Below are 12,724 nucleotides of genomic sequence, written 5' to 3' on the forward strand. Positions count from 1 at the left end.
TGATCAACAGGCAGCAGGAGGCAACTGTCAGGAGCATAACTTGATCAACGGAGATCTAAAGGCCTACCTCACAGTGACATACTTCCTCTACCAAAGCCACACCTACTCCAAAAATGCCACACCTCCTTATAATGCCACTCCCTATGAGTGCCATTTTCTTTCAAACCACCATAATAGCTTCTCCAGTCTCTTTGGAATTGTCATATTTTATAGTGTCCCTTTATGAATTTTCTGTTCAAAACATTAGGAAAATACAAAACAATTGAATGGCAGCTACTGCTTTAATTTTAGGTAACATTGTTTTTCCGTGTTTTGCTTAAGAATTATTATTTAATTGTATTTTCAGTTTTATTTTATGTTTAACAAAATTGTAATTGTGTATCTTTTAAAACAGGATTTAGTGATTACTTAAAATTTACCATTTGTAAAAAAATAATTAAATTTGATCATTTTAAAGAAGTATCAAAATATTCTACAACAGAAACCAAACATGAGTCAACCGTGTTGTTAAAGAAAACTTTCATTCAGAAAAGAAAACAGTGAACATGAAATATTTCTTATTTCAGGCTAAATTTAACTAAAGGGTATCAAACAAGAGACAGAGGGCTCAGCTTTAATGATAATTACCTAGCATTTATAAGACCCTGAGTTTGATCCCCAGCCTTGAAAAAAAATAAATAAAGACTATCAAACTGGTACTGTTTTTACTGCTTAGTTGGGCATCCATTGTCTTCTATGACTAATGTTCAAATAATAAGTTTCTTTCTTTGACAAATACAAACAGACCAAATTCCGTTTTCCTGGGCGCTATTTGTTATATCATCAGCCAACAGCAAGTTGTGCCTTGGCCAGAGATGGCAGCACTGCTGTATCTTAACACCAACACTCCTTGGTATAACCACTTCATTGAGTCACAGGTTAGCTAGATGCGTAGACTGTGATGAGTTCCTAAAAGGAAGAACACTTATTCTATGGTTGCATTAGATGTTGGAAAGCTTCCTGATCACCAACTGCTGGTAGCTTAGTACAGCCTAGGCAGGCTTCACTCAGAGCACTTTGGGGATTGAGAACATATTTTACCAAATATGGAAATTAAAAAAAAGATTATTTTCAGATTTGTAGTTGGAGTTAACATCTGTATTAGAATATAACATCATCTTTATAACTTTAAATGTTCTAAAGAAACGTTTTACTGGAAACAATATTCCTCTATGAATTGAAGAGTTTTTGAAAAGTTAAATAGCAATAATTATCTCCAACATATGGGGCACTTTCTGTATGCCAAATACTGTGTAAAGTGTTTTTTATAAGTGATTTCATTGTCCATCATAATTCTGTAGACAAGGGTATTCTCATTAACATTATATGCCAAAGGAGAAACTGAGGCAGACAGTCTTTTAAGATCATCTAGAAACACTTCAGTTTAATGTGTTAATGCATTATGGAAGATGGGCCAATAACAATAACTCTAGAAGTATTATTGATCCACATTAATAAGTCATTAAATTTCTATGTTACTCCATAGCACAAGGCAGATTTTGTGGAAATCATGAGTTGCTCAGGTAATAAGGGCAGTTAGTCTTGTAACCCAGTTGATATTTTAGACATCTGCTACATGGTGTCTGTTAGCCCTTCTAACCTGTGTTACATTATTGTAAGGGTAAAGTAACACTGATAAGGTAGGTAGAGAGCTGTGTGACAAAGCCCGCAGACTGCTGAGCACCATGGCAAGGGCTGATCAAAGCCACACAGGAGAGGGACTGGGAAGACCTTGATTTGGGACATAGCCCAGTACAAGTGCCTTCCAGAGTCACTTTCTGAGAGAGCCAATATCGAAAACATGTCTTGAAAAGAACTCTATCAGCCCAAGAAGTCTCAAGCAGATGATTTGAGGTAGTGGATATAATCTAGGTGAGTTCCTAGGAAAAGTAGCCTTGAGGTTTTCAGTAACTGAGGGCTGAAAGAGATATGTCAGGGTAACCTGGATGTGAGAAGGGGATCTTGGGGTTTGGTGGGAAGAATGCAGGCCAGAAGCTGTGGTTTTTCTAGTGCATAGGCAGAGTCACCTGTGACCTTGAGAAAGGAAATTAGGGACACCTGCTGCTCTGCAGCTCCGCTACCCACATGCCACAGACAGCTGTTTGAAAGCCAGGAGTGGAGGAATGAAAAGGTAGTTATGAGTGTCACCAATGAGAGGGGTTGGGCCTCCTTGCACTCTTCCTTGAGACCTATTTTGAAAGCTCACTGAAACACTTACATCTAACACCTAAGTGTGAATCATTTTCCAGCTGTTATTCTAATCGTGACTATTGTTTCCATTCTATTCAAGAAAATAATCTTTATAATCAATATTTAGGGTGTTGCTAATTGAAAACTTACAAACAAAACAAAACTAAAAAAGGTATTGCCCAATACTCCTGTCTTCTCCAGGGCCTTCCCATTTGCTCTAGTTTTCTATGACATTGCTAGCAGCCTATTGGTTCCTACAAGTAAACCCTTGGTAACTGTTAGGCTCCTTTAGTTGCAGGTACTCACATATGTTGCTTTCTCTGTCCATTGTAGTTCTACAATCTAATCTCTTACCATTTGCTATCGTGGCCAGAGTCAAGAGTCTGCTCTCTGACATGAAAAACTGAATCTTCATGTTTGTGCATTTACCTGTACTGTCGCTATGCTTATCCTAAGCACCCTCACCTCCCATAATCATTGTTCCAGTTGTAACTATAATTTTTTTTTTTTTTTTTTTTTTTTTTTTTTTTTTTTTTTTTTTTTTTTTTTTTTTGGTTTTTCGAGACAGGGTTTCTCTGTGGCTTTGGAGCCTGTCCTGGAACTAGCTCTGTAGACCAGGCTGGTCTCGAACTCACAGAGATCCGCCTGCCTCTGCCTCCCGAGTGCTGGTGTAACTATAATTTTTATAACAACTACATTTTAATTTGGTTCCCATTCCATAAAATTTAGCCTCTTATTATGTGTGTGTGCTTGTGTGTGAGTGTGCATGTGTGTGTGCATGTATTATGTAGCCCCTTGTATCAGGCTTACTGAATGTTTTCACAACACTCAACCTTGTACAGTGTGTCATCATGCATTCAGTTTATTATCTGAAGAGCCATCAATAAAGACACCTGGCATCAACCTCTGGCCTCCATATGCACACAAACTTGCATGCTCACACACAAACACACGTGTCCAAGAATATGCCAATTTGCATGCATACATACACACAACACGTGCATTTATATCCTCCCTATTTAGGAGAATAACTGTATCATAATATGGTAAAAATATATGTAATATTTTGAGAAACTTCCAAAATGATTTCCTAAATATTTTAATCACAATTAAATCCTACCAGAAATGAATAAGGGTTTTGGTTTCTCTGCATCTTCACTTATTATTGTTAATTTTTTATTTGTTTCCATTTATCCTTGAGCTTTCTTTTTTAGTCTAGTGGTTGTTTAAAGTACTTGATTTAATTTAATTTAATTTAATATTTGTGAATTTTCCTAATTTTACCTTGTAAGTGATTTCCATTTCAGTTAGTTATAGTTGTTGAATATGCTTTCTATGAATTTGAGGGGTTTTTTTATTATTGAGAAAAGGAAGAAAAAAAAAAACAAGTTTCCACCTCCTCCCAGCCTCCCATATCTCTCCCCCTCCACCCACCCTTCTCCCCCTCCTCCCACTCCTCTCCCCCTCCCTCTCCAGTCCAAAGAGCAGTCAGGGTTCCCTGCCCTGTGGTAAGTCCTAGGTCCTCCCCGCTCTGTCCATATCTAGGAAGGTGAACATCCAAACTGGCTAGGCTCCCACAAAGCCAGCACATTAAGTAGGTTCAAAACCCCGTGCCATTGTCCTTTGCGTCTCATCAGCCCTCATTGTTCGCCATGTTCAGAGAGTCTCAGTTTTAACCCATGCTTTTTCAGTCGCAGTCCAGCTGGCCTTGGTGAGCTCCCAGTAGATCAGCTCCACTGTCTCAATGGGTGGGTGCACCCCTCGTGGTCCTGACTTCTTTGCTCATGTTCTCCCTCCTTCTGCTCCTCATTGGGACCTTGGGAGCTCAGTCCAGTGCTCCAGTGTGGGTCTCTGTCTCTATCTCCATCCATCACCAGATGAAGGTTCTATGATGATATGCAAGATATTCGTCAGTATTGCTATAGGATAGGGTCACTTCCGGTTCCCTATCCTCAGCTGCCCAAGGAACTAACTGGGGACCTCGGCTTCGGCTCCTGGGAGCCACTCTAGGTTCAAGTCTCTTGCCAACCCTAAGGTGGCTCCCTTATCTAAGAATTGTGCTTCCGTGCTCCCCTATCCTACCTTCCTTTATCCCAATCTTCCTTTTTCCCCAAGTTCCCCCAATCAATCCCCTTCTCCCTTTTCTCTCCCCATCTCCCCTTACCCCCATCCCACCCCACCCCCAAGATCCCAATTTTCTCCCTGGCAATTTTGTCTACTTCCCATAGCCAAGAGGATAACTATATGTTTTTCCTTTGGTTCAACTTCTTACTTAGCTTCTTTAGGACCACCAATTGTAGACTCCGTGACCCTTATTTATGGCTAGAAAGCAATTATGAGTGAGTACATCCCATATTCATCTTTTTGGGTCTGGGTTACCTCACTCCGAATAGTGTTTTCTATTTCCTTCCATTTGCATGCAAAATTCGAGAAGTCATTGTTTTTTACCGCAGTGTAGTACTCTAATGTGTAGATATTTGAGTTTTTAAATTTTTTTAAATTTTTTTTTATTGAGAAAAGGAGAAAAAAAACAAGTTTCCACCTCCTCCCAGCCTCCCATTTCCCTCCCCCTCCTACCACCCTTCTCCCCCTCCTCCCATCCTTCTCCCCCTCCCCCCACTCCTCTCCCCCTCCCTCTCCAGTCCAAAGAGCAGTCAGGGTTCCCTGCCCTGTGGTAAGTCCTAGGTCCTCCCCCCTCCGTCCATATCTAGGAAGGTGAACATCCAAACTGGCTAGGCTCCCACAAAGCCAGCACATTAAGTAGGATCAAAACCCCGTGCCATTGTCCTTGGCGTCTCATCAGCCCTCATTGTTCGCCATGTTCAGAGAGTCCGGTTTTATCCCATGCTTTTGCAGTCACAGTCCAGCTGGCCTTGGTGAGCTCCCAGTAGATCAGCTCCACTGTCTCAGTGGGTGGGTGCACCCCTCGTGGTCCCAACTTCTTTGCTCATGTTCTCCCTCCTTCTGCTCCTCATTGGGACCTTGGGAGCTCAGTCCAGTGCTCCAGTGTGGGTCTCTGTCTCTATCTCCATCCATCACCAGATGAAGGTTCTATGATGATATGCAAGATATTTGTCAGTATTGCTCTAGGATAGGGTCATTTCAGGTTCCCTATCCTCAGCTGCCCAAGGAACTAACTGGGGACCTCGGCTTGGGCACCTGGAAGCCCCTCTAGGGTCAAGTCTCTTGCCCACCCTAAAGTGGCTCCCTTAACTAAGAATTGTGGTTCCGTGCTCCCCTATCCAACCTTCCTTTATCCCAATCCTCCTGTTTCCCCAAGTCCCCCCCCTCCTTCCCTTCTATCTTTTCTCTCCCCATCTCCCCTTACCCCCATCCCACCCCACCCCCAAGATCCCAATTTTCTCCCCGGCAATTTTGTCTACTTCCCTTAGCCAAGAGGATAACTATATGTTTTTCCTTGGGTTCACCTTCTTACTTAGCTTAAGGGTCATGAGTTTTTAAATTTTATATCCTTAAAAAGGTTTAGTTTGTGGTCTCGCATATTGCCTATTCTAGAGCTATTTTATTTTTCTAATTCAGTTTTCTCTTCAGTGTTCTGAGGCTGTATACAGTAAATGCATACTTGTGCTTACTTTTATCTTCCTGACTGACTGGCATTTTATTATAAAACATCATTCTTTGCCTATAGTGACAGGTTTTGTCTTGAAGAACATTTTGCCAGATGCAAAGACAGCTACTCCTGTTGGGGGAGGCTGTTCATTCGTTTCCAGCTGCCCCGACACAAAATAATCACTTAGAAACTCTATTATTTAAATCACTGCTTGGCCAATCACTTAAGCATATTGCTAGCTAGCTCTATTATATATGGTTAACCATTTCTATTAACCTATGTATCACCACGTGGCTGTGGCTTACTGGCAAGGTTCCAGCGTGTCTGTCTGCTGTGGCTCCATGGCTTCTCATTGACTCTGTCATTTTTCTCCCAGCATTCACTTCAATTTTTCCCACCTAGCTCTATTCTGCCAAGCCACTGGCTGAAACAGCTTTATTCATTAACCAATAAAAGCAACACATATCCAGACGAACTTCCCACATCATGCTCCAGTTCATTTAATGGATGTCCTTTAAACCTGAAGTGCTCCTCTTGTACAGCTTCTTGTTGATTCATGACTTTTATTTACTCCTGTAATTTTCTTTTTGAAATTTTAATCTATTTATGTTTAACTCAATTACTGATAAGGTATGGATAAGTCTACAGTTTTGTTTAGCTTTTTAGCGTCTTTATGTATTTTTCTTGTTATTCTGTTAAATTTCCACTGTTAATTTGGGGGAAGGTAAATTCATATCTTTATTTTGCTCTCCCTTTCTATTTTTTAGCAGTTTTATTGAGTTGTTTTCTTAGTAATTACCATTAGAATTTCAATTAACATCTTAATATAATTTAATTTGGATTAGGAAGAGTTTTAGTGTCACTCTTCCCCACCTTTACAATCTGTGCTGTTATTTTCATGTATGTTTTCATGTGTTGTAAGCCTATCAGCATGTGTTTATAACTACTTATATATCTGTAGTAGTACGAGCGGCGGGGCTGCGTCCCCAGCACCCGGCCGCCGGCATGGCTAGCTTATGCCCCGAAATAACAACACACAAACTGTATTCTTTTAAACACCGCTTGGCCATTTCTATCTAGCCTCTTCTAGGCTAACTCTCGCACCTCGACTAGCCCATTTCTAATAATCTGCTGTAGCCCACGAACTGGCTTACCAGGAATGATCTTAACCTGCTTCTGCCTGGAGTGGGAGAATCATGGCGACTCACTGACTCGGCTTCTTTCTCCCAGCCTTCTGGTCTGTTTACTCCTCCCACCTATGTCTTAACCTATCAGGGCCAAGCAGTTTCTTTATTGCTTAACCAATGAAATCAACAGATTGATATATGACACTCCCACATCATATATCAAGTTCCTTTTCAACTAGATGGGTATAAAAAGTTACAAATAATGTGGGTTTCTTGTTGTTTTTGCTTGTTTTGGCATGTTCATGAGCTTATCTATTTATATTCTACATCAGGTACTCACATGCATGTACATGAGCTTATCTGTTAATATTCCACACCAGGTACTCACATCATGTACATGAACTTGTCTATCAATATTCCACATCAGATGCTCACATGCATGTTCATGAGCTTATCTATTAATATTCCACATCAGGTACTCACATGCATGTACATGCACTTGTCTATTAATATTTGGCCTTGTTGTTTTGGGGGCTGTGGAAATATAGTACAATGTGGAGAAAGTATGTATTGAAAATGAACCTGCTCATTGTAGCCAAGAAGCAAAAAGATGAAAAAAGAGACCAGGACCCCATAATTTGTTTTGAGCAAAAACTCTGCTATGTTTCACTTGTTAAAGGTTCATCCATCTTCCAGTAGTATCACAAATTCAGGATGTATTTGCCTCTGCTCTGGTTAGCTTTCACAGACCCTAGATCCTGATTGGTAATTAGTTTTTAAAACATATGGAAGGACACAGCAATTCATAGGAGCTCACTAGTCAGCATATAAAAATGAACCTTCACATATAAAGTACTTATTTTTGAAGCCTAAAGTAAAATTTATGAACTCCCATTTTCATTTGTTTGATAAAGAATTCCCAAAATGGTGAAATAATAAGCGCTTTCTAGCTGTTGCTAATTATCACTGAGGACCTTTCTGTTATGGAATTGCATCAATCAGATAGAAGATTTTATAATTTATATATGATCCAGTATATTCATAGTTTAAATTACTTTTAAACCAATGAATGCTGTTCTTCTGGAATAATATTTGAACACATATAGTAAAATAAATCAAAAGGTAGGTGTACAGGATACCATCTACACAAACCTCTTATTTTAAAGTCATACAAACCTGGTGTTCTGTACTGTGCTTTACCTGGGACACAGAGAAAGACTGGAAATTCACTCTCTTGATTCTTAGTTTAATAATCGTTTGATTTACTCATGGTTGTTGTTTTATCTGAACATAATATAAATCAAATGCTTTCAAATACTTTGATAAAATGTTTCTGATTTTGCATATACCAGCATTATAAAGCATGACAGCAACAAAGCTTTTGTCTAGTACAAGGCGATATGTTTTGTGAAATTATTTGCTTTCTTTATCTCTGATTCCTTATCTATTTTTATCCAGAAAAGATTAGTTAAAAGTAACAGCATCTTGATTACTTTGTACAAATACTCATCAGGTTCTCTCATATTGTATTCCCATTCCCATAAATAATTAGAAGACTGATTTGCCATACTATGCTAGGAATAGGGTGTGCTTTTCTTCATTCTTCTTATGAAGCAAAATAGAATCCAGCGTCACTATGTGGAAAGGGGTCATATAACATTTAATGATGAGTTTCTACACAATTCGGGATTTATCATTAAATTTCCTTTCACGATATTTTATATTATTTCTGCTTTAATAGTAAAAGCAGTATTTCTTAATTAGCATTAGAAATAATTTCCTCAAAGTTTATTAATTTTAAGATAAATGCTAAACAGCTCTTTAAATTTTATCTTATATTAATTAATTGGTAGTAACTTACCAGTAAGCATTATACGTGCCCCTAATTGTTTGGATGAATGTCCATCTGCCAATTGGGAAAATTTACATGTTTTGGTAGCAAGAGTAGAAAGGCATGAGTGGAATTATTAGCAATGTTGCATCTTGGCAGTGAAACCAATTTAGGCCTAAAGTTGTCTCTTAAATTATTCTGACAAAACTTAAAAGTTATCCTGGGAAGGGTCAAGATGACCTTAGGTCACTGCATGGCACAGCAAGGTCCAACTCACATTAAAGGAATACAGGAAAAAACAGCTCATTTGCAAAGCAAAATGCACATTTTGTAGTTCCATGGAGGAGTTGTAGCAAACTCCTGCAGAGTTGGTAACTAAAACAAGCAAAACGCAGTTTCCCAGTTCTGAAGACAAAGTGTGAGACCAAGTAAACTAAGGAGAAAGCACAGAGAAGGTAGTGGAGTCCGGTGTCGCACTTGTTTTAGGCTGGCAGAGCAAAGTTCTCCAGTGAGGATGAAGCCAGCTGAAGCCCTGATTACTCGAGTGTATGAGTTTATTCAACATAACTTGGCTTGGTAAACTGCCTGAGGGCATTATGAATATTGACTATTGGATTTCATGCTAGATAAAAGTACAAGGAACGGCCAGACTGCTGAACTTGACTGCTTAATGTTCCTATAAGGGTAATTGAGAATCCTTCAAAGATAGTTAAAATGTTTAATTTCTTGAAAGATGTTACAAAGAAAACCCTACCTAGCATCTTGTAATAACCAGGCTAATTTTTTAAAAATACACAATAGTGTCCAGTAGGTAGTTCCAGTAAGACTGAAAAATTTATGCATCTGTAACCAAAGTTTATGCCCCATTTGGGTAGTACACCTATAATCCAGGATTTGGGGGGGGGGATGAGAGAGTGGGCTGAGGCAGCAGGATCATGAGTTCAAGGCCAACATGGGATACACAGTATAAAATCCTGTCTCGAAAGGAACCCTGACTAGAGATTTAGCTCATTGCAGAGCACCTGCCAATCCTATGTAAGGCCCTGTGTTTGACTGCCAATACCCACTCCTCCCCCCCCCCAAAAAAAAGAAGGAAAAGGAAAGAGGAGAGTCAGAGAGAACAACAACAAATGCCTAGCCTAACTCAGTGTGGTTGTATGTACCTATAGTTTCACCATTATGGAGGCTGAGGCAGGAAGATCACTTGAGTCAAAAAATTTGAGGCCAGCCTGGGTAACACAGAAAGACCTGGTCTCAAAAAACAAGCAAATAGAAACAAAGTCAATATTTTTTTTGCAGTCTCTTTGGCTTTGAGAGATTCTGTTTTGAATAATCGTGGTCCTCACTCAGAGTGGCACAGGAATATTATGCTGTTTTCCAGTATAATGTTCAGTGAATTGTATGCAATATTCAACACTTCTGTGAATAGATTACTGTTAGATGATTTTTTTTCAAGTGTAGACTTAATATAAATCATTAAAGTACATTTAAGGCATGCCAGGATAAGCTATGATTAGGTATATTAGATGCATCTGCCAATTATGATTCTTAAACTTAGAGGTCTGTTCTTAGAGCTAACAGTTTCAAAAGTCAAAGACCAGCTATATATAAACAAAGTGGATTTTATAAAACATCTCATTTCACAGACCTTTTGTTATCAACATGTAATAAGATGTATACACTAGCACTTGTCTTTTAACATCTGTTATAGAAAGATTTCATAACTACTCTTTTATCTCAAGAATTGAATCATGTTGCAGAAAAGAATTCTGTCCTACATGCATGCAGACCATTGTAGGGGCCAAATAGTAAGTGACAGAAGACACGCACTGAGAGTCTTCCGAGCAGACTGTTGATAGGGAGGCTGCTGGACCAAGAGGCTGGTCCAGATACTGTTCATTGGAGACAAACCACTTGCCCTCTTGCTGGGTTTTTGCCTGCTGACTTTTTTTTTTTTTACAGTTTTTCTTAACCACTCAGAGAGTAAAATCTTGTAGATAGAAAGGTCAGTATTTATTCAGAATTTGCTGCCAAATTCAACCAAAGAAGATCACCATTAAACTCTGATTATCAGAAGAGAGTATGTGTTTTCATATGAGAAGGTAATAGCGTTTTAGATAGGAACACATACTTGAATACCATACCTCCAGCTTCTCCTGAGCCACATAGTTTCTGTCATGAACTTTCTGTAGAAGAGAAGAGGCATAACCAAAGATCAGACTCCACTGCCAGAATGTAGACTGTTGGCATGACGGGCACACCAGTCCTTATTGTTAGACACATAGACAGTTGTGCCAGATGTCAATAGCAATGTCATGATGCCACACTCCAAAGACTGTTCCATTGCTTCAGAACTGCATTCCCAACTTCTCTAATGCTGCAGTTCTTTAATACAGTTCCTTGTGTTGTGGTGACCCCCAACTATAAAATTATTTTCATTGCCACTTCAAAACTGTAATTTGCTACTGTTATAAATCATATTATAAATATCTGTGTTTTCAGGTAGTCTTAGGTGATCTCCATGAAAGGGCACTTTGATCTTCAAATGGGTCCTGACCCACAGGTTGAGAAGCACTGATTTAGAGGCTAAAGCTTCATCAGCCATCATCCTCCATCAACAAGGATGCTTGTAACATTTGATGAGGAAGGCATTGCCTCTGCCTTAGACGTGGCACTCAGGAGACAATGTAAAGATGGAACTTAGGCTCACCAGGGCTGGAAGTAGATGCATGGGAGGCATTCCTCATGTGTGCTTCCCACATGAGGTTTTATCTGAAGCCATCAAGTTCTGGAACTATGCCAGTCTGCTAGAGCTACTACCAGAATACACAAACTTGGTGGCTTAAACAGCAGGAATTTACTTTCTCATAGTTCCAGAGGTTAGTAGGCTAGGACCAAGATATTAGCTGTGTAGGTTTCTCCTGGGGCCTTTTTTTTTCTGGCAGGAGGTCACCTTTACACTGTGTGCTCACATAGTCCTTTTCTCTGTGTGCCTATGTGCTTCTGGCATCTCTTCCTCTTCCAAAAATAGTGATCCTATTGGTCAGGATGACTTGTGACATCACTTAACTTTAAGTGTCTCCTTAAAGGCAGTCTCTCCAGATATATTCATATTCGGGGCTAGAGTTTTAAGGTTTCATTTTGAAGAGTGCAGTGTGATCCATAACAAAATGTGTGTAGCAAGTTCACAGGTAGCGTGTAGTCTGTGTGCTGCATTTGGAGCCTAAGAAAGCATCCAGTAATAGATGGGCACTACCATAGGGGTATAGTGGGCAATCTCATGCTAGGTCTTGTGGAACCTCTCTCAAGAGCTTCTTTCCTCAACAGACCCTTTTGGAAAATGTAGTAAAAGCGTTAATATATCACCTTTATGAACTAAATTAGCAGTGGTCCACATGATGACATAAACCTGATGTGCAGCTTCCTACATGATACATTTGTCCAAGCTGATCCTCCCGCTGTCCTTCAGAACTGGAGCTGTACAAATAAGCCTGCTGGCCTCATGCAGCCACAGTACTCCCTTGACTGTGTCGTCAGACCCCACTAACTACCCAAGTGTTAGCTTCCCCTGCCTTTGACTGCCACTCATAATGCAGGGCTTCACCATACTGAACCAGTTGGGGGTTCCTCTTAACTGAACTCAAACATGCTATGGAATCGGCCTGAGATGCACACCTACACACTTTGCCCATCTAATTCCTAATTGTCCTCTGGTCTCCTACAAAGCCTATGTGAGGTATCTCCTCTAGAAATGATCCTGCTGCTGGTTTACCACTGTGGGTGCAGCGCCAGCCACCTTAGGATTGACATAGTTGTTCATTGAAGGAATCCATCAACCTGGTTTCAGAAGGCTATAATGATGTGTTTCCATTTCACAGTTTGAAGCCCTGTTTAGTGAAGAAACAGTAGAATAAGCATATTCATGTGTATACATATTATAATGCCCACTTCACATAGTGCAACAGA

At 39.8% G+C, this 12,724-nt stretch overlaps 1 protein-coding gene across 3 annotated transcripts in view; it reads left to right on the plus strand.

Annotated features, from left to right (window-relative positions):
* Ahi1 (Abelson helper integration site 1) overlaps positions 1-12,724 on the plus strand; it is a 150,254-nt gene that overhangs the window by 107,150 nt on the left and 30,380 nt on the right. The window lies entirely within an intron of this gene.

Source organism: Microtus oregoni, unplaced genomic scaffold (genome assembly GCF_018167655.1).
Source record: "Microtus oregoni isolate MIOR12 unplaced genomic scaffold, Mior012 000006F_ref0000085, whole genome shotgun sequence".
NCBI lineage: Eukaryota > Metazoa > Chordata > Mammalia > Rodentia > Cricetidae > Microtus > Microtus oregoni.